The sequence below is a fragment of the Cyanistes caeruleus genome, chromosome Z (genome assembly GCF_971803275.1).
Source record: "Cyanistes caeruleus chromosome Z, bCyaCae1.hap1.1, whole genome shotgun sequence".
NCBI classification, from domain to species: Eukaryota; Metazoa; Chordata; class Aves; order Passeriformes; family Paridae; genus Cyanistes; species Cyanistes caeruleus.
Genome location: NC_141732.1, coordinates 29,843,107 through 29,868,119, shown reverse-complemented (window position 1 = coordinate 29,868,119; position 25,013 = coordinate 29,843,107). Strand labels below are relative to the sequence as shown.

The 25,013-nt window shown below is 38.8% G+C and overlaps 2 long non-coding RNA genes across 2 annotated transcripts; one reads left to right on the top strand and one right to left on the bottom strand.

The window, feature by feature from the left end:
- Positions 1 to 3,776: 3,776 nt before the first annotated feature.
- LOC147648290 (uncharacterized) lies at positions 3,777 to 14,488 on the bottom strand. The gene is made up of 2 exons (XR_015280430.1): positions 14,111 to 14,488; positions 3,777 to 9,471 (listed from the first exon to the last, which is right to left on the bottom strand). It is a non-coding gene; the product is annotated as an uncharacterized LOC147648290 (long non-coding RNA).
- An 8,740-nt stretch (positions 14,489 to 23,228) lies between these two features.
- On the top strand, positions 23,229 to 24,763 carry LOC147648289 (uncharacterized). Its single transcript, XR_015280429.1, has 2 exons — positions 23,229 to 23,436; positions 23,519 to 24,763. It is a non-coding gene; the product is annotated as an uncharacterized LOC147648289 (long non-coding RNA).
- The last annotated feature ends 250 nt before the right edge of the window (positions 24,764 to 25,013 follow it).

The window sequence follows — 25,013 nt, the reverse complement described above, 5'->3', positions numbered from 1 at the left end:
CACATTTTTCAAATTCATCATCTCCCACAATGTGTACTTAACTATATTAAGTCAACCCCGTGAAAATCCCACCCTGTGATATTTCAAAGTATAGAACATTTCTGGTGCTTCATACCTGAAACAGAGGTGTTCTCTTTTCTCTTCTGCTACCATTTTCACCAGAGAGTAGAGGAAGTATTTATTTTCCTTTTGACATACACCTCTTCATTTTTCTCAATGTAGAATTGATCATTATATCTAATATCCTATAGAAGATTTAATAGATATGGGTTTCATGAGCAATAGTCTCACAGTTTAAGCTACATTGTCCAGCCAAATGAATTGCTAATGCAACAGGAATTTCTGTGTAGGGTCTGATGTCTCTCATCAAAGGACACTCATCAAAGAACCATCAGTGCCTTTATAGACTTGAAAGTAGTACCCCCAGTTCAGTTACTTGCAGGTACATATACAAGATAAATACAAGCTGAGAAAATATGCCATTCAGGTTTATTGGAAAGGGTAAGGCAAGAACAAGACAGCAGACAACTTGGTGCATTTCCAGCATTATGACACTTTGCCTGATGATTTGTATGAGGATTTAGGATAATAATGTTAGGATTGATCCCATTAAGTATATAAAAATGATACCTCTTTATTTCAGACAAGTATAGCGTGGGATGTTAGTAGAAACTCAAAGATATACCAGACTCTGGGGTCATCTAGCGGGGCAGAGAAATTTGCAGGAAAATGGATGAAATCTGACATTCAGCTTCTGCACCTCTTGGTTTCTTGGGAGAAATCAGACCATAGCTCCACCTCAGGTTTTGGGCTGACCAAGGGCTCAGCCTGAGGTGGGTTTTTTGTTACCTCGTCCTCATTCCCAGCACAGGATGGGCCTCTTCAGCTTTTCAGCTCTGTTTGTGCTCTCAAAGGCTTGGACCTTATAGGATATATCCTTATATCCTTGAACCTTATAGTACATCCTTATAGGATATACTATTTATCTGTCTCAGGTATAACTGCAGGAAAGAATTTTTCCTTTCCCTGTTGTAACATTTCAGAAGTTCCTTGCTTGATGCCCTCTCAACAGTACAACTGATTCCTGGAGCACTCTGAGTGGATGAGGTAAGAAACCCTATTTGGAAAGGGCTTGTGTCAGGTGGGAGGTAACATCTTGGCTGAGGAGATGTGTGGTGGTGGGCTTTCATCCTATGTCTTCTGTCTTACAAACTACCATTTCTGAGTCTGTTTGCTGTGCGCAGCACTAATTTCTTTGAGGAATGTTTTGCCAAAACTAGACTCTTTTATGTCAACAGGGTCAGTGTGGTGAAAATGGTCTTGGTGAAGAGGAGCTGTACTACAAAGTGGATAGCTTATTCAAATGATAAGATTTTTCATACTTCATACATTTCCTGTTTCTCAGATGGTCATGGTTTTAAAAATTCTGCCCAGGACAATTCCTTGAAGGCAGTCTGTGAAGGCTCAGATAGCATGGGGCTCAGCTGGGGCTGGTGAAAGGCAAACTATCTTGACCAGGCACTAGTCCCTTGGGGAGACTGACCCCCGCCAACCTTTGGGTAAAGCAAAATTACTCCCTGGTTTCATTACAGAGCAGAATGAAGAACTTTCTGAAGAAGTAGTACTTCAGAATAATGTTGTTTGACAAAAATAAGAAAAATCAGCACCAAAAGTGAGACGAGGGTGGCAGTATGGAACAGAACACAGTGGGAATCTGTAGGCCAATAAGTGTGTTTAGAAAGGACTGAATAAAGTAAGAAATGTGACATCAAATTTTTGTAACAGGAGAACTCCAGGGGAGCTGATTGTTTGAAAAGAATTTAATGATAACTACTTGTCAAAGAAGTTTTCATGAGAAATATAATTTTAAAGTGAAGTGCTGTCTATTTTATTTTTGACAAATATTAATTTTTATCCAATGTGGCTTTTGGTAAAGATATATTTTTTTTTCAATTTGTCTATACTTTTTTTCTTTTTAAGCTCTGGAAAATGAAAAACCAACAAAGAAATATTTGTTTAAATCTTCATGAGGTATGAAAACATTTGCTCTGTAACAACACAGGAAAAAGGAAGCTATCAAAGAAAAAGAGACAAACTTTAAAGACCATGATATATAGAGCCAAGGATTATCCATGATGATGCTCTGCTTTGAGTTCAACGTGTGCTTAATCTTTAGAGGAACGAGAAGTCTTTGCTAAATTGAAATCTGTAGGTCAATTTCTATCTTTTTCAGTTTTTTATTTCCTAGCAACTCTTTCTAGATCTGAATGAAGTCTCTGATGAGTTGAGCTCACATGAGAGATACAATTTTGTATACTGTGGCACTAATAAATGTGATTTTGCTGAACTTTTTTCCTAGTGGGGAGATATGCCTGTTATTGGACATTGCACAAATAATGCATAATATTGCAAATAATGCACAGGATATATTCTAGCCAAGAGAAGGCAAAAAGAAAGTGTCAGAAGCGTCAAATGCAGTGATTCTGCCTAAGTGCTGCCTTTTCCAACCCAGAAATAACACTCAAGATGATTTTAGTATGGGAGGTAATATAAAAGTGGATCTTTATTTGGAGGCCGCCAGGGGCTGTCACGCAGAATGTCCACAAAGGCCCACCCACACGGGGTGAACACAGTTCTTTTAAGTTTGGCAAATCAGTGTAACTGACAAAAGCAGCACCTATTGGGAAGACAAGTCGTGATGCAATTCTCACCCAGGTCAAGCTCCTCCTCTGGAGCCACCCCCTTGGCACTGGCTGTACTTTGTAATGGAAATGTGCTTTGAAGAGTTGTTCCTCAACCTTGGTAGCAAGGAGGAACCAAGGTAGCACCGGGGGCCTTGTACCTCCCGGGGCTTGGACCTATGGAACTTGTTTTGTCTTTCTACCTAGGGAAAGGGTATAGAAAAGCACTGGGAAAACTAGCTAGAATACAATATGGGCTACAGAGCTAGAAATGTATCTGCAAAGAATACAGAGAATATATAAAAGAAAAAAGGCAAAACCCAAGATAACACCATAAGAAAAGAGAAGAAACAAAACAATTTTGACCCACTACACTCAGTGGCAAGGAGGTGATAAAGTTACTTGAAAGAGTGCAGAACCATCAGTGTAAAGATTCTTACTTTTCTCAAGAAATGTTCCCTGTTCTTGGGTCCATGGCTTGCTTTGTTTGATCAGAACAAAGATACGCACTAAAGGACATTTCAAAATTATTTCCAAATCAAATTGACAGTGATCAAAGGGAATCCATGATTCTTGGTTCTACTCTGTCCTCATGATCATGTCTGTCCTTGTGGGGAGTGAAGGTGTCTGTGAAACTAACATTGAGCTAAGCCCACAGGAAGCCTTGGTGTTTGCACTGTGTTTTGGCTGAAACACTTGAGATAAGCAGACATGAGCATGTGAGACTGAGAAAAACTTCCTGTGAGGGATGGAGGTCCATGATACACCAATCTCTGTTGTTGGCCCATTCTAACATGCAATGCTGAGAGAACAGTTGTTTGCTACAGCCAGGGCTCTGCTATGTGTTCGTTTGTGAACGTGTGGGTTTGTGTAACCAGAACTAAATTATATTAAATGAAATTTTCTTGCCCTCCTGAGGACCCTGTATTAAATACTTCCAGATGTCTCAGTGCTAGAGATAGAAAAAAGTGTAACCATAGTGATGGAATGGAAATTATTTCTTTGTTCTTAGGCTGCAATATCCTACAGACACTGCCATTTTCAAGGTCAAATATATATTAGAAAGAGATAAAAACTGAAGAAAAATATGCTGTATTAGCTGCACAAGCTAGTTTATTTTATGCATTATAAATTGTGTTAAAAATTACTAAAATGAGATTTCTCAGAAAGAACTAAATGTGTGGTTTTACAAAAGTGATTTCCAAAGATGAACATGGTTACAGAATTTAGCTTTAAATGCTTTTCAGGCCATCAGAGAAAACAGAAAAGCTATCAATTACCAGATTTCAGTGGTGCTTCTGTCAGAAATATAATGGTAACTTTAACATTCTCCTCAGCATTTGCTAAATTAAGAATGTCTGCTAACAGATCAATTAATTGAAACATTACTTAATTTAATGAAATGTAATCAGTCAAGAAATGCTAATCAGTCTTTAAAAAAACCAGCATTCTGGCATCTCTTTTCAAACGGCCTGGTGAGATGACAGCTGTAATTTTGAGGTCTGAGGTTAAGACTGAGCATTCTTTGGAACAAACAGGACCCATTCTTGTCAAGGTATTGCACAATACTGAGCTCTGACACCTAGTGCTGATATGCTCTCCAGAAAGCATCCTGTAGCAGGAAGCCCTGCCACCCCTCCAGTTAATATGGTTCTCTGCTCTGTGCCTTTTCCAGAGATGGATGCATATGCAAAAAATGATGTTCCCATCATGATGCTCAAAGTCAGCGTTTAAAACATTGAAGATCAGAAGTTTTACTTCTGCAAATCTTCAGAGTCTATCCCCTCTGTCCTGCAGAATCACGCAAAACAGGCTTTCCATTGCTTGTGCTTCACTGTAGTGTGAGGCCTGGCAGAGGCAAGGCAGAGTTTCTTGAGGAGGGAGCAGCACATAAAATGCCCCCTGGCAAACTCATCTTGCAGTGAGTTTGAAGGAGTGCAGACGTGGCAGTAAAAATCAAGTTTTTGGTCACAACTGAAGACTAAAGAATTCTTCTATGTGACTCACAATTTTACTCAGTGATTCACTGCAGAAAGCCCATTTTGCTCTACCTCAATGGTACAGATGTGGGCCAATGCAGATTTGTCTGCTGTGGTGTGCCAAGAGACAGTCAAGTGAAAGGAGCAGAGGCGGCTTGCAGAAGGAGCGAGGAGGTCCCAGAATGAGTAAGCAATCAAATAAATTTTGTGAGTCTCTTCAGTCAAAAATGCCTTCTTTCTTTGAACTCATCCCCCTGCTGCATTTTTAGCCTCATTGTGGGGAAAGCTCTTTTGCATTAGCCAGGGTAAAATTACAGGAATGAATCTAAACAACTAATCCAGCTCCCAACAAAAAGTGACAAGAGTAGGAGGCCATGGTCATAGAGGCATTGAGGCTTGTTCCCCTGTGACAGTCATCACTGAAACAGTGCTGTAAGCATTGTTGTCTGCTCCTCAGCAGATGTAGGAGTCTGGTGTGAGTGCAAATGAGTAAGCTGAACTTGTATTTTGGTAACTCAGGGATCTTCAAGATTCAGTCAGGGCATTGGCAGATTTATTTTCTCCATTACACTAACGTAACTCTAATGTGAACTTGAAGGACCTCAGTGCATGCATTAGGAGAGAAAAAACTGCTATAATATCCGTACAGGGAAGAGTCTGGATTTCTCAGGTTACTTTAACTAAACCAAAGTTCTGACGTTACCAAACTTCGTATTTTTATTTCTTGTCAGGGAAAGGCATTTACAAGGTGAGATTTGGCCAGTAAGATAACATTTACCAACAGAAAATGAAGGAAACAAGAGGGCTGAGATGACTGAGGCAGGAAGGAAAGGATGGCTAAAGTGATTAAAAAAAATAAAAATAGGAAAAACTACCAGCTGATGCTTTTTCTTCCTACCATACTCAGGCTAGGGTCTCCAGGCACAGAGCTGGATGATACCAGGGATGGTACTGCCTCCATGGCTCTGGGAATGGGAACAAACTCATCTGTACCTCATCAAAGAGAAGAGGACCTCTGTTCTCATCAAAGAGAAGTATCCCTTCTCTTTGGGGTGATAGTGATTTTTTCCTATTCTGGACCTCTGTCTAGGATATTTGAAGGTCTTTGGAAACAGCTGAGTTTAAGTGGAAAACATTCACCCTGAGTTGGGTAGCTGAGATCTTATCTGCTTTCTGCAGAGATCATTTGTCAATATTACAAACCAGTGCTACTGGTTTTGGGGGTGCTTCTGTGTTTCAGTCTACGCCAAGCTGCATCATCTCTTAATAAGATTTCCTCTTGAAATTATTAGTGCCCAAACCCTTGTGAGGAGGAAAAGGCACAGAGGACTGAAAGAGCTGCAATAGTATCTACATTAGAAGCAGTTCCCCTTATTATTCTCCAGATAATCTGGATGCAATTACACAATTTTGTTACATTTTGTCATCTGGAGATGTATCTTCTCCCTGCAATGTACATTCTCTGTTCTGCCAGGAAGACCTAATTGGTCTTCTTAGCACTTAGAATAATTCTCAACGCTTTTCTGATGACTGCTTCTTGTACAGCCTATGGGAATGGCATCCAGAGACCCAGTTTCCTTTGGAATTCACAAAAATTTTGTCCTACTCAGGATAAGTTCTCCCCTTCATACAGTGACTGTTTTAGACAGGTCAGATGAACTGAGCTTCCGAAGAACCACTTCATTCCTCTGACTACAAAGAACATCTAAGCACTGATCAAATAAAAGCATTTACTTTCTAATCGCTGCTGAAATCAATCTCTCGCTGCTGAGTGTCCTGCTGAGACAATCCAGGCTCACTTCCTCATGGAACACTCAGATAACCACAGCTCAGTTCTGCAGAAGGGTTTGATTTGATTCTTTAGTACTGAAACTGCCACCTGATATTGATAAAGATTTTTAAGTCAAAGACAGCTTTTCTCCTTCTGCATACTTCACTAAAATTCAATGTGCTTTATTTAAAATTATTTTACTACAAGAAACTGATATTTTAAATCATACATATTTTCAAGAAATGGAATAAATTAATTTTGAAATAGATATGACTCTCTTTGCACGTAAACAGCTTTTACATTGGAGAGGCTACACCACTGATGCACATTTGCTCAGGAGACAGTGTGGATGTGGAGCATGGTGATGGCCTCATAAGAGCAGCCCAAGAGCAGACCAGCCATTTTCACAGTTTGGCATTGATCAAATTATCAGATTATCTGAAGCAGACTGATGGGCTTTCTGTTACCTTCCAACCTAACATTTCAAAAGCAAGTAATGGCCACCATTGCCACATATTTGTGGCTAGCCAATCTGAAACATCATAAAAGTTTTGGGGGTTGAAGCGCAGGAGTTATGTGAGCAGGCTGAGAGCCTGGGTTGGTTCAGCTGTGCAGAAACAAGGGAGCCCAGCTGGTGGTTCTCAGCATATTCAAGTGCAAAAGGGTGATGACATCTGCCTTCTGCAGAAAAGTTGTCTTCAACACCAAGAGGCTGAACTTCAGGGGCAGGTGGGACTTCCAAGGGTATCTGTGTACAACTGGTCAGGATGATGCAAACCCTACATGACTTTGTTTCTGCTTCTTATTTGCAATTCACACACCTCTGCTTATTTGAAGGTGCTGAAGGAAGATGCCTGCATGCCTTTCTAGGTCTTAGTAGTGTTAATGATCTGGTATTTTTTCAGATAAAAAGCTGGAAACTATCATGGGGTTTAATACCATTACTCATTACCATGTTTAAAACTCAGCTGTTTTTGCCACAAAGACATTGAAAACAAAATTACATAATCCCTTCACAATTTGAGTAACTCCTTCATTCAAATAATTTATCACATTTATAGTAAATTAATTCTGGGATGAATACTGAAGCATATAAGAGTAAGAGAAAGGGAGGGAGAACGACTCAATGACCTCTTTCTCTGGTAAGGGTTCCCATTTCTGCATTTGTCTCCCATGCTGTGACATCTGGGGGTCCCCTCATGGCCCTTCTGTTTTGTAGAGACCTTTTTGGTGCCACAAACAAAGAGTGTTGCCTTTCCTCAGGGAGGTGGACATCTGTGTGTGAGATGGCAGGGGAATGCTCTGGCAAGAAGGGACATAAAGAGGAGCAATTGGGTAACACTTTTTCTGAACCTTTGCAATTGATGAGAGGTTTAGGGACAGCGTCAGAGGCAACATGAGGTTTTTTATCACTTCATCAGCTATCAGGCAGTACTTGACAGCCCCTCTTGTTTCCTCAACTGGAGGAAATACATAGCACTGTTAAGTGTGCTGTGTATTACTCTTCCCCTATCCCCTCACACACATGCACTTCCTTTTGTGCTAGGGATCATTCATAGCTATATCAAAATACATTCATTTGAATATAATTCCAGGTATCATTTTCACATGAGATTGTTTTTTTCCTCTTAAGGCCAGAACATTTTTTCTCTTGAGATCACAGTCATGAAGACTCCAGTCTGTTTGATTGCCAGGACTGTTGATGGAACTCTGGTTTTAATTCTGCCTCAGGTTAATAGAGTAACCTATTACTCCATTAACAGGAGACTATCTCTCCTTGTCTCCTAAATTTTGCTGCTTCTAGAAAAGACTGAGATCCCATGACATGTCAGTGTTATCGACAGGTCTATGGATTGGCAAAGGGAGAACCAAGACGGGCTCAGTTCATAAGGATTTTCATTTTCCAGGGGGAGCTCACAGATTCTGGACAGCCATATCTCAAATTTCTGCAAAGAGAAGATGATGATGATGAGAAACAGTTCTTACGTTGCTGCAGAAACAGGACACCTTCTGCATTCTTTGAGGGATAAAGAATACTTTTATAAGGAATGAAGAAACTGAATTGTGTAGTGGAAGATGAAAGAGTTCTGAATTGGGTGATGACTAGTTCATAATTTTACATTAAAAAAATCACAGGTTTCATTTTCAATGACATTTATACCACCAAGCACCCTGAACACAGCCTCCAGGAGAGTGACACAGAGAGAAATATTTTGATTCTGATGCTGAGACAGGAAAATCAGACACGGCTTGATGCTGGATTCTCTACAAGGATTTCTGTCTATTCCCACATTTTTTACATTTAAAGACATGGTTTCAGGACTGGGAATGGATTTATTTGAAGCAATGAAGCAGCTCATGGACAGAGATATGTTTCTAACTAGTTTTCAGAATGGAAACATAAGTCATTTGGAATATACAAAGCAGAACTAAGTCTTATTTAAAAAAAAAACTGTTGCAATGAAGAGAAGCTGAACAGATTTGGTAGGGACTGAAATTATAGGTTTTGTAATGGTATGTATTAACTTTTTCATCTCTCATGTGAATGTAGCTGGTGTTTCATTGACAACTGTCTTAGTATTGCTTGTCAGCCTTTCTGAGGTGAGCCTGTGTTATCAGACTGTGTCTTCAAGTAGAACATCTGTCTACAACAAACCACTTGGCTAGCAGAGTAGCTGGGCTTTGTTTTTATTCTTTCTAGGCCTGTTTGTTGGACTAGAACTAAGCAAGATAGTAGGAGGATGGCATGAGGATTGATGTGCAGCACTGTACAAAATTCTCCTTATCTGCTGAGGTCCTGGCACACTGCATGAGACGTTTTCATATTCTGTCCATCCCTGGTTTCATTCATGGGCTCAGCCACGTGGCAGATTGCTCATGACACGGGCACAAAGAGCAAGGCTGACTTCACAATCCTTTGCCTCCATACACCGTCTTCTTGTCTCCTGAATGGGAATATTCACACTCAAGTGTGTCAAGCACCATCAGCTCACATGAGAACACAAAAACATGTGCTGGTACTGGCAGGGCTGAAAAGAAGCTGGTGTTAAAGGGAAACATTTATTGAAAAAAAATTAGTGTGTTTTGATTATGGTTGAATGAAGTATGTCTGCTACTCTCACTTACACACAAATTATTCCAACAAAACATAATCCTTTTTGTTGAAATGTATTGTCAGGAAAAACCTTGATCTTCTGGACCTGTAAAGAAGAAGCTTAAACTTCAGCCAACGTGAGAGAGGAAAATATATTGTCTTAGGCTATCCAAACCAGCTCAAAAATCCAGGGAATCAGTATAATAAATCAGTATAAATTGCACCAAAACTCCTAAAAATCACACTACGGTTATTTTTTTTTGCTTTTTCATTACTTTTTATTTTTTAAATGTTTTAAATGTTAAATGTTTTAAATATTTAAATTTAAATTAAATGTTTGCCTTCCCACAACATGTTATTTGATAGACCAACAGATACTACTGTCATTGTTATTATCAACTTTCCTTTCCCAAAAAGTTTTCTACTATAATTTCTCATATGTATCAAATAGATCCTTGCTCTGGTTGGAATTAAACAATCAGATACATGCAAAGTATTGGTTAAATGGACAAGAAACAAAGAGGAAAAAAAACCAAAACCCAAACAGATAACTTTGTGGTTACTTATCTCTTTAAGAAATTAAATTCCAGCAATTGTCATCACATCTGCAAATTCTCATCCCTCATATGCTTGCTTTCTCTCTCTCTTAAGGCACCCTTAGCTTGCCACTTAAAATGTCAAAATAATTTGCAACAAGCATGCCAGCATCCCTTTAGTGGTGATTATTCATTTGATGGTGGTAAGGGGCAGGATTTAGGAAAGGCTACAATGGCTGGATGGTGTTAGGACTGAAGAGTTCATTCATTCTTGTTCCCTCTTTCCAGGGAGTACAGGAAGAAATTAAATGAGGGAAACACTGAAAGATTCTCAACAGGTGAAAAATATGCAGGCTCTTCTTCCTATATTTTTTACTTAGCCATCTGTGTTCTTAATGCCTTATCTTCCTTTAAGTGCTTTTCATGGTAGGAAAGTGGTACTTTATTTCCAGAAACTTTACTCTGTGAAGTCTTCCCTGCTGATTTTGATGAGTTTTTTTCCAGAAATTGCTGGAGCCAGGAAAGAGAGAAGCAGCATGAAAACCTGGGCTAATCTGGGTCAACTTGACCTTCATAAGTGCCACTAAAGGACAACACTGTTATTTTGAAAATTAAACACAGGTGCAGCTGGTAGCTGTGTTACATGAGGATGTTTCACTGCTCTGCCAGCAAAGGCACCAGTGTCCTGTACACAGCCCATGAGAATCCTTGTGAGCGTGGGGGTCCATGCCAGAAGATGAGACAGCAGGACTGAGGGTCTACTAAAGCCCTATAATCTTGTCCTCAAAATCTGCCACAATTTATTTTCAATTGGCTTGTTCAGCATTTGGAATAGGATTAGCACAAAAAAGGTGTCAAGACAGACCTCTGTGAATCTTAACAAAGGGCATTCCTCTTCTCTTGGCATTGTGCATGGGAAACAGGTGCCTATGGAGAAATCAAAGTGTGATTATTGGGGATGGGTCTGTGCAGGGCCAGGAGCTGGACTCAGTGATCCATGTGGTCTCTTCCAATTCAGCATATTCTGTGATTCTGTGATTAAAAGCCATTCTCATCTTTGCTCTTCCACTGTAGGTCCTGATACCTCTGTGAGGCCTTCACTGCCTTACAGACTCTCCATCAGCACTGAGGGTGTCAGTTTGTTTTTCTGCTTTGTAAAAATAATATTGTTAATTTCTGCTGCTTTAAAATGAAACTGAAATGCATTTTAAAAGTTCTTGTAGAAATACAAATCTTTCCACATGTGATGTGCAATCTATCAAAACACTCTCAGTGTTTTACATGGAAGTGTTTAGAACAAAAATAATACTATTTGGACCAGCAAGTCTAAAATAGCTTTATTTTTAAATACCTTTGTCTTTCTGTTTCCACCACATCATGGACTCTGTACCTGTAAATCATTCCTGGAGACAGAATTTGCTGGGTACTTTCCTTAAATATGGACCATGAAGAGGAGCTGCATACACCTTCAGCAAAGACTGAATCCCTAACAGAGTGGTACCTACTGACCCATTTGAAGAAATTAACCTCTTTTGAAATAACAACCTAATTATGAGCCCTCTTTCTTTCAGACTGGGTGGATTCTTTGCCACATCATGTAATGCTTCAGACAGGATGCTGTACCACAACAGAATAGCTACAAGAAAGGGAGATGCAAAATCTGCTGCTACGTGATAGGAAACAAAGCTTTATTTTATTTTCCAGCTTCAAAAACTCCTTTGCTTCAACTCTGCAACTAAATAGATTTTTATAAGCAGTATTAAGAGAATTGAATTCAGCTGCACTCTACCAGGCAAAATTATGAGCTATCTATAAGGAAAATGGACATATTTACTCAGACATCAAGTTTTACCCCTCACTTTCTGGAAAACAAATTAAACTTGACAAGGAATTAGAATAGCTCGAATCATTTGGCTAAGCAAGAAGATGAACCCATTTGCATTTGTAGAAAACAGGATATATTTATATACTTAGTGGTGCCCTTCATCTTATCTCTGAAACCAAAACAGAGCAAAAATTGTTTTGTTGTTTATTCCAGGCTGAATAATTTTGTTGCATGCAAAGTAAATCTCTATTGCCTTTTCCTCCTGAATCAGAAACCAGGCAAAATTACCAAAAAGATGTCTTTGATTATCCTTAGATGTTTAATTGTAAATGAAAAACCAAGCTATTTTTCTTGGATTCAAAGATACTTACTGTACCTTTTATAAACCCTAGTCTGAAAGGAAAAATATCTGCTTTGTTGCACACTATTTAAGCCCTTTATGTGTTTGTCTTACTAAGGTAATCTGTCAAGATGAAATCTGCCTGGATTTTTTGCATTTGTAATGCCTTTGTCAACACAGTAGATGGGAAGTGAGAATTTAAATGGAAAAGGTTCAAAGCAATCATGCTTCCCAATCTTCACTGGGTTTTGATTGTTTAGTTTTTAAGATCAAGATTCCTTCAAAGTACTGTGGAGAGTTTATGTTTTTTTGGGGGTTGCTTTTACAACCAAATGAATGTTCATTGCTGTCTGGGAGAAGTATAACCTGAGCAGATCATTCTTCTCTCTCACTATCCCATGGCCAATGTTTCAATAAATATGTTGGCTGCTAAGGAAGGAATGTTTATGATTGACCTAAACTGTAAACCAGGGCCTTGCAATGGTAACTGCCCTGGGCTGGGACTGGTTGGAAATTTTGCACCAGGTGTGCACTCAGTGCCAGGTGTGCTTGTTTTATTCAGAGCCAAGGGAATCATGGACAATGGTCATAACTGGACTAAAAGGGAACCTGCTGTTCCTTTGTTGTTGGCAATAAATCGTGAAGAAACTCACAACATTAATAAGAGTGCAAACAACAGCAGAGGGAATGAAAACCAGAGTTGCTCCAGCTTTCAAGTACTTTCCACCTTCTTTTGTCCTTCCTTTTTTTTTAAACCCAAGCTAGATTTGGAACTAGCAGAAGTGCTTTTACTCAAAGCTCATGAAGCAGCTGCATTTGGATGTGGAATTTTAAAGTGCATGAGTTTTTAAATTTTCTGAGTCTTTTCAACCGAAATGAATTCAGGATTTGTTTCTTTCTAGAAGTTTTCAATATCTATGTTGGTGAGAGGATTTTAAATTCATAAAGCTGGAATAGTTTTGGTTCAGCCCATTGTAGTAGTAGTAGGAAAAAGTAGCATTCTTCCTGCTGTTTTGTCCCAACAAGCTTGTATTTGATAATTCTTTTCAAGTGTAGTATTTTAAACCCTTTATGCTTTAGTGGAATAAAAGCACATTCACATGGATTCATAGTGAATGCTCTTTTAAGTAACGCTTTCAAGCCTGGTCCTCTGTGTGTCATGTACAAAAGTCCCCACTGTTTTTGTGTCCACGCAGGATTTTAGTTTGTATCAACAGTGTGTCAATCCTCTCTTAGTGATCAGCCTCACTCAGTTTTTGTCTTAAAACAGCACTGAGAAACTGGAGATCAAGGAGTCTGGGCTTATATTTGTTAGGGCAGGTAGACTTACATTTATTTTTTAATGTGTTGAGAAAAATAAATTTGGGGTTTTGGGGTGTGGGGGCAACTGTGACAGAATTTTTGCAAATATCAAATTTGCATTTTACTCACTGCAGTGTAGGTATTGACTCCTTTCTTCTGAAATGACTTTCACATCTTCACCAAATGTTAAACTTCATCAAAATTTTTTCGGCTTTTTGAATAAATATAATTTTGATCAATGAAATCAAATTTCTCTGGCAACTATGCATGCAAACAGAGTCTTCAATGAGCAAGGAAATGTATTTCGTTCAAATAGTAAAATGTGTTGCAAATATTATAACCTGTTCATTCTTACCATTAAACTGCCATATTTTTTTAAATCTTTGTTAAACAGTGTTTTGCCTGGCTCCTGGAATATTGAAAAATATTAGGTAGAATTGGCAATTGTCATGGAGTTACTTTACCTTTAAGGGAGCTGCTGGGAACTGCCTGGAGTCTTTTCTCCTGACCAATTATCGGTCATTGCTGAGAATTGACAGCAGTTTAAGCCATTGAAAAGTGGGATCAACTTGTGAACCCTACCTTAAAGTGTAAAAGCAGAGCTCTCTTGGTTCTCTCTTTGTTTCCTGGCTGTGGAGGGTGGCGGAGCTCCAGGCCTCCCGTCCCTGCCCAGGCCATGCGGCCGGGCGGGGATGGGGCCGGGCCTGCCCCGTCTCCCGGCCGGGAGATGGGGGGGCCTGGGGAAGGTTTTCCTCGGGCCCGGGCCGGGCCAGGCCGATCTCTGGCTCGGCTGCAGGTTTTGCTGTAACTACATTCGCTAGAAAACTGCCGAGTGAAGAGAGAGAGAAGCTCAAGACCTGCAGCAAGCGGAGACAGCCACACTTTCCAGAGCAGCCATGAGGAACTTTCTATCACAGACGGCTCCAGCTCCTGTTCGGCAGAGATCACCGAACCACCTACAAAAGCCTGGGCAAGATTTTAACTCTTTCATTACCCAGATGAGACTTGCGGATTAAGCTTTTTATCCAGAGAGAGAGAGAGAGAGAGAGAGATCAACGTGAAAAGAGACTTTATAAACTACCAGTGACAAGAAAGAAAAGGAGCTTCAGAAAAGGTAGAGAATTAAGAAGATGCTTTAATTAAGCTGAAATATCTCTCTGTCAAAACTATGGAGATGGACAATGAAGTCCTGAAAAGAACTCCTTTAATTCATGATACAGTATCTAGAGAGGAATAAAGTGTTCAAAGTGTAAATTTGAGTAAAATGTAGAGTAATTATGGTATAGGGAAGTGCTGGGAGATTTGAAGCCTTGAGAGGCAATGAGAAAACTGTTTTCTGGTGAAGCTCACAGAAACAGATGAAGAAGACTTTTTTTGCCTTTGAATAACTTATCCTTAAAAATGTTATCTCTAGACTCATGGCCCATACACACTTCAGAGTGATGTGAAAATGGGAGGAGTGAACTCTAATAATAGCAGCTCTGGACAGCTAACATTAAGGCAATGGAAAACTATAACAAAAATAGTTTTCTTGCGAGAAACTCCATAAATTAACAGGAAGAAACTTCTGTTTCTCTACAAAGACTGGTGAAAAGACTGTAGCAAGAATTGGGACTGTTTTAACCATCAAAGTTCCAAGGTTTTTGTCTCTGTTGTCATGTGAACAGGGGAATAGTGGGTAGATAGGGGATGAAAAGGTTTTTCTGGAAGTTTATTCTGGTGTTCTTATTATTGTAGTTTGTCAATAAACTTTCTTTTTTTTTCCCTTTTAAGTTGTATGCCTGTTTTGCTCTTGTTCTAATCCATATCTCACAGCAAGAAATAAGTAATTTTCTTAGTTATTGGTTTAAAACCACGACAGCAATGCAGGAGATGTGAAGCTCCTGAAATGCCTTGTGCATTTGCAAGAAGCAAAATTATTAATTAACTCTGTATTTATGTTTCTGTTTGGTTCACAAGCTTGAACGGTTCACTGTATTGACTAATTTGAATGAGTGTTTATTAATGCATAATGAACATTTGTAGCCAAGTGCCCTTGTTTCCAGATGGATACTGCTTGGAAAATTACACTCAATTTTGTCATGAGGCATATGCAATGAGTGGGAAAGGTGAAAGTTCACCTTCCTTTCTGAACAGGATCAGATCTGAGGTTAATTTTCTTCTGGAGCAGGAGGAGATTATCCAGAGCCACATAACAGGCATGCAGCTGCCTCGTGTGTAAAATTCATAGTCTTTTTTAGCTAGAGTAGGTGAGGTCAGAAATTCTCTTTGCCCACAAGTATGTGCTACTTTGTGTTGAAGAAACCTGACTTTAATCATAACTGTCATATCTGCAGGGAAAAAAAACAAAACCGTTTTCTTAGGCTAATTCTTTCCTTTGTTTACTAAGCATTTACACTTATGTCTTGCAAAAATTTTATTACAGAAAACACTTAAAACAAATCCAGTTTCCCTTGAGTAGGGACTGCTTTCATTTGTCCCTGGACTTTCTGATACAGGTTGGTCTCTGCTAGCTCTCAGCTAAAGAGGACATTTGAATAGCTATATTTTCATGTTCTACTATAAAAGTTGCTGGAGAAAAAACAATTGCCAAACAGTCTAATGTAGAGGAATGGAGAATAATTACTTTTTTCCCTTTTTTTCATATTTCAGAACTTTCCATATTTGACATATTATTTGTCCTTTTCCACTTGGGATCTGATTTCCACCTTTAAATTGTGCAAATGATAATTTTGTATCCAAAGCCCTCCCAGATTTCTAAGTGTCTTGGGATATAAGTATTCAGAAGTACCTCTACTTTTCCTGATACACTTTATTACCAAGATAGTGGTAAAGAATCCCTACCAGCTAAACACAGCAGTAGTGGAAGAGCTACTCAGAGCTTCATAGGTTGGTCTGGCTTGGAAGGGAACTTAAAGATCATCTAGCTTCAACAACCTGCCATGGACAGAGATACCTTCCTCTATCAGAATGGGACACTTAAAATTTGGGTAACAAGGAGCTAAATGACGTCAAAGCCTATTTCAGTTTTACTTGCTGTGGGCTCTGTTTGCAGAGCCCAGTAAATGTGAGGAATTTGGGTGTGTACAGCCTCTTCCTGGGTGGTTCTTCAGCAGATTTCAGAGCTGTCTCTGCCTTTCACATCAATCCGACCCAGAAAGGAAAGACGGCCAAGTCAGTTGAGGTCACCATCAGAGCTGTAGCCTTCGCTGAGGTTTCCTGTTTCCCTAAGGTTATCCTGAACATAAATTCCACTTTCTTGAGCAAAGTGCATCAGACTTTATTTTCTTCATGTTTTGTCAAAACACATTATTGAAAACTTTGTCTACAGTAGTGTCACAAAGTTCATACTGATGAACCAATGAGAAACAGCCTGCTGCAGAAGAGAATGAATACTTAAATCATTTCATCAAGGATGACAATTGTCAATCATTATTCTTTTCTGAACACTGTGCTATTTGCCAAAGGTTTCAGCTTAGCTTTTCTGGACTGACAATTGTTGTGAACAAAACATGATCTGAAGTGTCCTTAGGATGCTTAGGAGCAGTTAGTATTAGATTAGCCAATCTTCATATGGCTTTACTAGGCTGGTCTTCTGAATGAGGGACAAGCACACTGTTGTGAAGAACTGGAGATGCAACACAAGCTCCTGTAGTGGAATTTCCTTATAGCTTTCTCTGAGAGACATGTTAGAAATCTGATTTTAGAAAAAAAATTCTGCTTCGGTCATATAAGGTTAAAATATTTGTAGAATAAATTATGTAATATTGCAAACAAGCTAAGTAATTAAATTATTCATGTTGCTATATTGATTAAATTTGAACAACACATTTTTTCCTTTTGAATCATGTAGACACAGAAGTATGTTCACTATTAGTCTTATACCCTTTCCTTGGAATGGATTGGATCCTGCAATGGTTTTTAATCCTGATGTCTCTTGCAAAACAACAAACATTTACTACAGTATGCCTTTTGTCTCCCTCTAAGACTGAGGGAGTACCTGTCAGAAATGTCTCCTGAAATTCCATCATCGGGAGATCATTGTGAATCACAAATTAAAGTAATTGTGTGTACAAAGTTCATAGTTCCTCAGAATTTGGAGCTATTCCTCATGCAAGAGCATGAGTTATTGGCAATGCTGAGTTCTCAAAGGTTTTGCTGATAGAAACCACCTGCTCAGTCTCTTTTGCAGTCACCCACCCCTGAGCTACACTTGAAGGCTCATTACACGGTTTAATTGTGGATCCACTGACACAGTATTGTGTGTGCCAAAGTACCGAATCAAAACTCCAGTGCAGACTCAATGCTCGGGCCTTTCTGGTAAAGAACAGAATAACACATGCCACAAAGAGTTTCTGAGGAGTGAGATAAAAAAACTGGGATTTCTAAAGCTCTTCAAGACAGAACCATGTTTTATACATCCCGTGTGAAGACAGTGCAATGCCAGACAGTGCAGATTAATATTTTTAACAGTATCTCAAATAATCTGATTTGAATCTACCATCAAACATGCAGAAACACAATTTCTTAAATAGTCCTGCCAGCTCCAACTCGGAGAGAAAAATTGTTTTTGTGGATTAGCTGTTAAGTGGAAAGGAAGAAAATCTCTGTCCTTGTTACAGCCAAGAACAGAAGCAGGAATAGGCTAGCTACTTTATTTCTCTACATATATCAAGGATAAAACCATTCAAAAGAGGCTGAAAATCTGTTCTTAAATTATCAGAAAGAGATTGATAAAAAAATATTTGCTGGGTAGTTGTTTATTTATGAGCTTAAGCCCCATCCACATTCACATATGTCTGGACTCTTTCCAGGCAGAAGTTTGACAAGAGAGTCAAACAATGCTCTTTGATGTTTGCAATATTCTAGGCTGGTAGTTTGGGTTAAATAAAGTGAACATGAGGCAGGGAATAAATTGCAGAGAAATGAATTGTTAAAAATACCACATAGAAATAGGTCAGTACAAGGAGACAGAAGAAAAGAATAGATATACAAAGGAAGGATGTGAAAATTTAGGATAGGCTTCAAAAGCAGATAGGAGCAAGGCACCAACAATATTGTTAGAAAAAAAGTTTAATGATATCATTTCTAACAGAAGATCCTACTACCTGCTGGCTCCTGCTGACTCAAGTCTCTTGCCTCTACTTCCACCTACTCTCAAAGCACCTACTGCAGTGAGGCTGCCAGTTATTTTAATAACTGTGTCATCAATGTAATATGTGCTGCCAGAAAGATCCTCCCGCACTGATAGATTTCCTTTCTTTCCTAAGTGCATCATTATTATTATTAAAGAAACCTGTTTAGATGTTTGTATGATTTTATTTGTGGCCACATTTCAATATTTCTACATACTATTTCCCAGGCACTTCACCCTCTGAAATTCATTCATTTTGAGAAGAGGGAAGGAGTAGAAAAAATTGAAGTTGTTCTGTTGATCACCTTGAGGCACTTTTAATAATAAATGACTTAGAATGTTGTAATTCAGATAGTAATTAGAATAAACAAACTAAGTTAATGAAAATAATTTAGCTGTATAAACTCTCTGAAGTACTTAGGGTAAAGTAAACTCTGATTAAATTTATGAAAAAGCTTTCTTACGTACAGTACTAAATAAAGATAAGATGTATTTTAATGAAGAGGGTACATGAATATTAGTCAAGATTGAAAAATCTGGAATTACAGCAACATATGATTGACAGTCCCTTTGCCCATTCCTGAGAACTGAGAAAGAAGTCCAGGAGAACAAGTTACCCCTGCTGCTTCAAAGGCTGGATGGTCTTATTTTTTCCAAGACCAGTCTAGTTAAAGGTTTCTATGTAAAACTTACTTGAGTCTCCCTGTGCCTTATATTCATAAGATACTGTATTTTAAAGAGAGTCTGATAATTTCTTGCACAGGTGAAAAGTAAGCCAGGTGCAGGGCAGGTGCAGGCCAGTCCAGGTGGCGTAGTGTGAGCATGATATGTAAGGATTACAGTAGGCTATTAGCACTATGCTCACAGCACACTAACTTTTGCTTTTGTAGTTGTTTCTCTTCTTAGTCTTCATGTCAGTCACAACTTGTACCTCACATGTTGACTTGAACTGTCAGCACCATGAGTTCCCCTTAGATCTTATCCAAAGATCTTTGGGTGTGGAGGAAGCTGACTCTGTGGACCAACACTGAAGGATGATCAAGTTTCAACACTGACTCTGACTAAGAGGTGTGTACATATGCTGGGCCATATACACTCTTCTGTCGAGCAATACAGAAAAGGAAAAGCATTTTTATAAATTAATATACAACTGGATAGTTTAGTAAGATGCATATTAGTGACTGTAGTAAATTTCTAATGAGATGTATTTTAAAATATAGCAGCTGTAATCCAGATCAAATATTTTTTAAGTGTCTTTTTCATTAACCCTGTAAGATTATTCACTCATCAGTCTTTTTCAACTTCATTTTACTCATCTTCAGTTTTTTATTACTGACGCCTCCAGTCTTTGGATTGCTGTACTTTTATCCATGAGTTAATTTGAATGAAAAAGATTAAAATAAAATAGGTCTTTGATCCTCATTCAGAAATTAAACAGAATCCATTTAGGTTTTAAAAATACAGGTAGTTGGATAAATATTTGTTAATTTAACTACTACTAAACTTTCTGGCTTCTTTTGACATAGAAAGTAAAACTATTGAGCTACATTAGGGGAAATTTTGGATTTATTTCTGATTCAACAGTGCAGATGAAACTGGAAAAAAACTTCACAGTGTCACTGAGAATTCTGTGTCTCTAACTTACTAGTCCTCTGACCTTCTCTCAGACAAATTTGTGAGCTGTCCTGTTAAGCCATGGGCATACGTCTTTTCATAATTCCTGGACTGGTTTTCAATGTTCAGTGACTGGTTGATGGTTTAGTCTCACAGTGAGATAAATAAATAATTCTATACCCTGCAATAATAATCCAAACCCATTTGTTCTACTTAGCATTGTCTAACTGGCCAGGCTTGTGTGCTCCCTCTGCTCATTTCCAGTTTTCACTGCCGAAGCCAGGATAGAAGGATAGATGGACCCGCAATTTTTCACCTCTTTTGAGGCATCGTGACTGGAGAGAAGAGTGCTCTACAAAGCATGGTTTCTGCAAAAACAGTGGAGTATCTGGTGCATCACCCACAGAAAAGAAAGCAGGACAAAGAAGGGAAAATATGACAATAATCTTCAAATATGTACCTGGCTATAGCCAAGGAAAGGAATAATCTCTTCACGATGACTGTATTAACTAGGAAAGAGATTTTACGATTATATTTTTGTGAAGGTAGTGAGGACTTGGTATCAGGTAAATCATTCTAGCAGAACAGGTTTTCTGAGAGCAGCTGCATAGTATCAGCTGTTGCAGACTAGTGCAGAACAGGGAATGCAAAAACACAGCACAAACAACATAGGCAGAGCTTTAACTGTGTCAAGGGGCTAGAGATGTAGGGTGGTTTGCTGTCCTTAGCTCAAATGTTCCTTTGTGGTTTCATGAATTTAGGAAGATCAAATGCTCCTTCCAAAAACATTGCAAGCTTACAATGTAGTTACTAAGGTAATGCAGAGATCTGGGATATTGTCCCAGCCTTGCACTATGCTGATATAACAAGTATCAAGAAAATCGATGGTAAAAAAGATTTATTACTCATATTAGTTAAACAAGCAACAAGCAAGCTCCCTTTGGTACTGGAAACAGCTTCATTTTCCATTAAATGCAAAGTGTTGACATGCAGTAGCAGTTATTTCATCTACCATCTTGTTTCAGGCCTCTGGCATTTCTGCAGTAGAGTTTCACCTCACTGAGGCAAACAAACCAAGCTGTGATGGAGGTTCTGTGTTTTGTCTGTCTTAGCTGCCTGGGTGGGCTCAGCAGCTCAGATATCTCCATGTAAGTGATTTCTTTATCACTGAAATGTAGGGGGTGTACCAGATCTGGCTGGGGTGAAGTTAGTTTTCTCTACTGGGTTCTTTATGGTGCTGTGGTTTGTATTTCTGACTGGTAACATGCCAGTGCTTTGACTGCTGCTGAACTGCACTTGCACACCATTAAGGCCTTCTCCTTTTCTCACTCTGATCTCTTCAGAGAGTAGGCCACAGGTGAGGAAGAGGCTCAGAACAGACACAGACTGACAATTGATCCAAACTGAACAAAGGTGTATCCATGCTGTATAACACCATGCTCAGCAAAAGAAGTTGGCAGGAGCAGGCAGAACTTTCCAGGGTAGCTGTTGCTCAGGGACAGGTTGGGCATTGTGTGCTTGTGGGAGGTCATAATGTGATTGCATCTGCTTCACTTGCTTGGGTTTTTTCCTCTTCCTTAACTTACTAAGCTGCATTCTTCCCAACCCACATATTTATGTTATTTTTGGTATTCAGATTCTTTCCCCCATCCTGCTGGGATGTGTGGAAGGGTAGTGGAGAGTTAATGATTGTTGAGCTGCAGGACAGTGCCAATCCAGCACGGGAGGGGTGAGCACAGTCTAGCTCAGGGATGATGATGTGGACCCTGAGGTGGGCCAGTTTGTGTTTTAGTGGTGTGTGGCAATACAAAATATAACCATCTTTTCAGATGAAATATGTGTGGAGAATAGTTTGATGCTAAGGATCTGCACTGCAGTAGGCAAAGGGGATCCATCTTTGGGCATGATTCTAATCAAAACCAAGAGCAAAAATTTCAAAACCATTGATAATATCTACTTTACTGTGGTAAAACAAGAAAGAAAACAAATCACATCATGTTCCCCTAAAACCCCAAATCTATGTCATATCTAATACATCTAATACTCTTTTAAAAATTTTGAATACATACGCTGTTTGAGTAGCCTGTCCAAATTAAAATTGATATGACTCTGAGTCAGTTGAGCTAAAGATAGAAGTGTTGCATCTTGGGGAGAAGACAGTTTGTCTTCCAGTCTGAGAAGAGCCATGAATATCTGAGTGATGAAAACATATTATGAAACACTAATTACTTGTCTAAGAAGATATGTTTTATTTCTGTTTTATCTCTGCACAGCAGAGTGTTAAAGTGAACAGTGGAGACATTCTCACTAGGAACTGGGTGGTTTGGGTTTGTTATTCTTTTTAAAAGCTTATATGATGTCAGAGTGACCCTGAACAGTGTGTACTAGCAGGTGTTTCTGTAAGATTGAATCAAATGAACGAACATAAATGCTGTGAAATTTCTGAATAATTACTACCTAAATGATTAAAACTGCCTGTCTGAATTGGTTCTCACAGTTAGAGTGGAAAGAAAACTTCAGGAAGCATCAGGAAAAAACAGAAAATCAGCCCTTAACACCACAAAATGTGCACATAAATCTTTCTTGTGTTTTCCAAACATGCTGATGATTCAGCGAAGGTTTTGTCATCTCCAGATTTCAGTTTCCTGGATGCAAAGGTGATACCTTGTTTTAGCTTGCATATTTTTCAGATTCTGAGCTTTCTAGGTGTGTCATTTTGAGCTTCTTACTAAGTGTTAGTGCGCTCTCTTTACAGAGTAGGTAGACAAAACAATTCCTCTTCCAGCTTGATACCAAGGACAATCATTACAAGTTTCAAACCCAAAAGCATAAACAACAGTGGACTGAAGAGAGAAAATAAGGATGGGACTTCATAATCTGAAGCTATAATTGGACAACCCAAATATGCAGATGGACCAAAACTTATAAAATTGTGAAACCTCATGACCATTTTGTGACCCTTTTTAGGTCCATCTTGAGTGTTGCCCTGGCCAGGCTCTTGTACTACCCAAGATGTATCCTTTAAAGGCTTTCAATAAATACCTGCTTTATTCTTAACTGTCTATTCTCTGTTCTAGGCCAGCCTTCTCAAGGCATCTAAGGGCTCCACCCTCAGTTTCTTCCAAGGAGTTAGGATCCTAGAATATGATCAAAAATTCAGGTAGGTGAGATACTCTATCTGCTGCATGGACCTCCCCAGAGAGAGATGAGTAATTATAAGAAATTCATAATCTCTTTTACAGGGAGAGATTGTTCCCTTCAAAGCAGAAAACACAGAACTGCATACTAGATCCGAAGCTTATGAGAGAAAATAATAAGATATAATATCCTTCTTATACCTCCAGCCACATAAGAACACCAGTGTTTTCAGTTGGTTTTATTCATTTTTTAAAAATGTTCACAATTTGACAGAACTATGAGATTTATATATGTATATATGTATGTATGTATGTATGCATATATGCTTTTTGGTTAATATATAAAATTCTTCATAGCCCAAGACCCTCTCTTTGAAACTACAGAAAAACTCAGTAATTTTAAGTGGTGAAAAAAAAGTCAACTCATAGGATTTGTTCATGTGGAGGATGTGGAGCAGTAACAGGTGAGGAACTGAAAACAGCTTTTCATTCCAAACAGATGGAGATAAAAATGTGTTTTCTCTAGTAAGGCCAATGTTATCCTGGAGCTTACACTTGTTGCTCCAAACTGACCGTGACCATGCAGAGAAAACATTGTGAAATTCATTATAAACATGATGATAACTGTTTTACTGGTTCAGACTTTGTTCAGGTTATGGTGACACTGAAGGGTGAGCATGACCTGGTAGTTAGGGTCCATCCCATCACCCCAAGCCAGGGAGCAGGGTAGGCTGGAGGAAGAATTTTTCAGGATGTTTCTGTGGAGAAGAAAGATAAAGGAGAGAAAAAAAAAGTAAACATTGTGCAGAAGAAAGAGAGTGTAATCATAAAATGGAGGACTTGAGAGTGGTCTGTATTTCCCATATTATAGATACATGTTTAATCTACCAGCCTCTGTTCTGCTGTCAAGTAGCCTGTGCTGGTGGAGGAAAGTGTGTCTTCCTTCTGCACCTCACCTGTGCTCACCTTGCTCCGTTTATACATGCAATTGTCATCAAAGAATGCAGTCTGCAGGATACGTGGTCCATAGGTTTTTGCAAAGGCAGAAACCCTATTGTTGTATATTGTATATATGTATATATGTATATTATTGCATGCTTCTTAGCCAACACTCATGTGGCTTATTGTTGTTGTTTTATTAGAAATATCTGTTTTCTGTCTCTGTAATTAACTGCTTTCTTTTCTATAGCTGTGTCATGTTTCTTTGTTGGGGTCCCTCCCTTTCCTCAAGTGAATTTTTATTCAAAAATATACTAAGGGGACTAGAGAGGCCATTTGTTCAAAGAGCCTGCAATATGTTGATGTTTTGGATGGTAAACAAGACATTTGAAATAAAATGTGATCAGTTAATCTTCTTATGGGAATATTTGTTAAAGTTTGTTCTGAAATTAACTCCCATGTGATAACTGCATTATGGATTTCTTATGATTTATGATTTATAATTAAGCTCCAGTCTTGAAAAATACTATATGATTATTGTATTGTCTGTGTGAAATATTCAGTTATCCATCTTTCAGCTAGGAGAAAATACTTGAGTGTAGCAGGTAGGTGGGGTATTGCAGGAGTGAGATTTCAAACGGATATATTTGGAAAAGTGCCA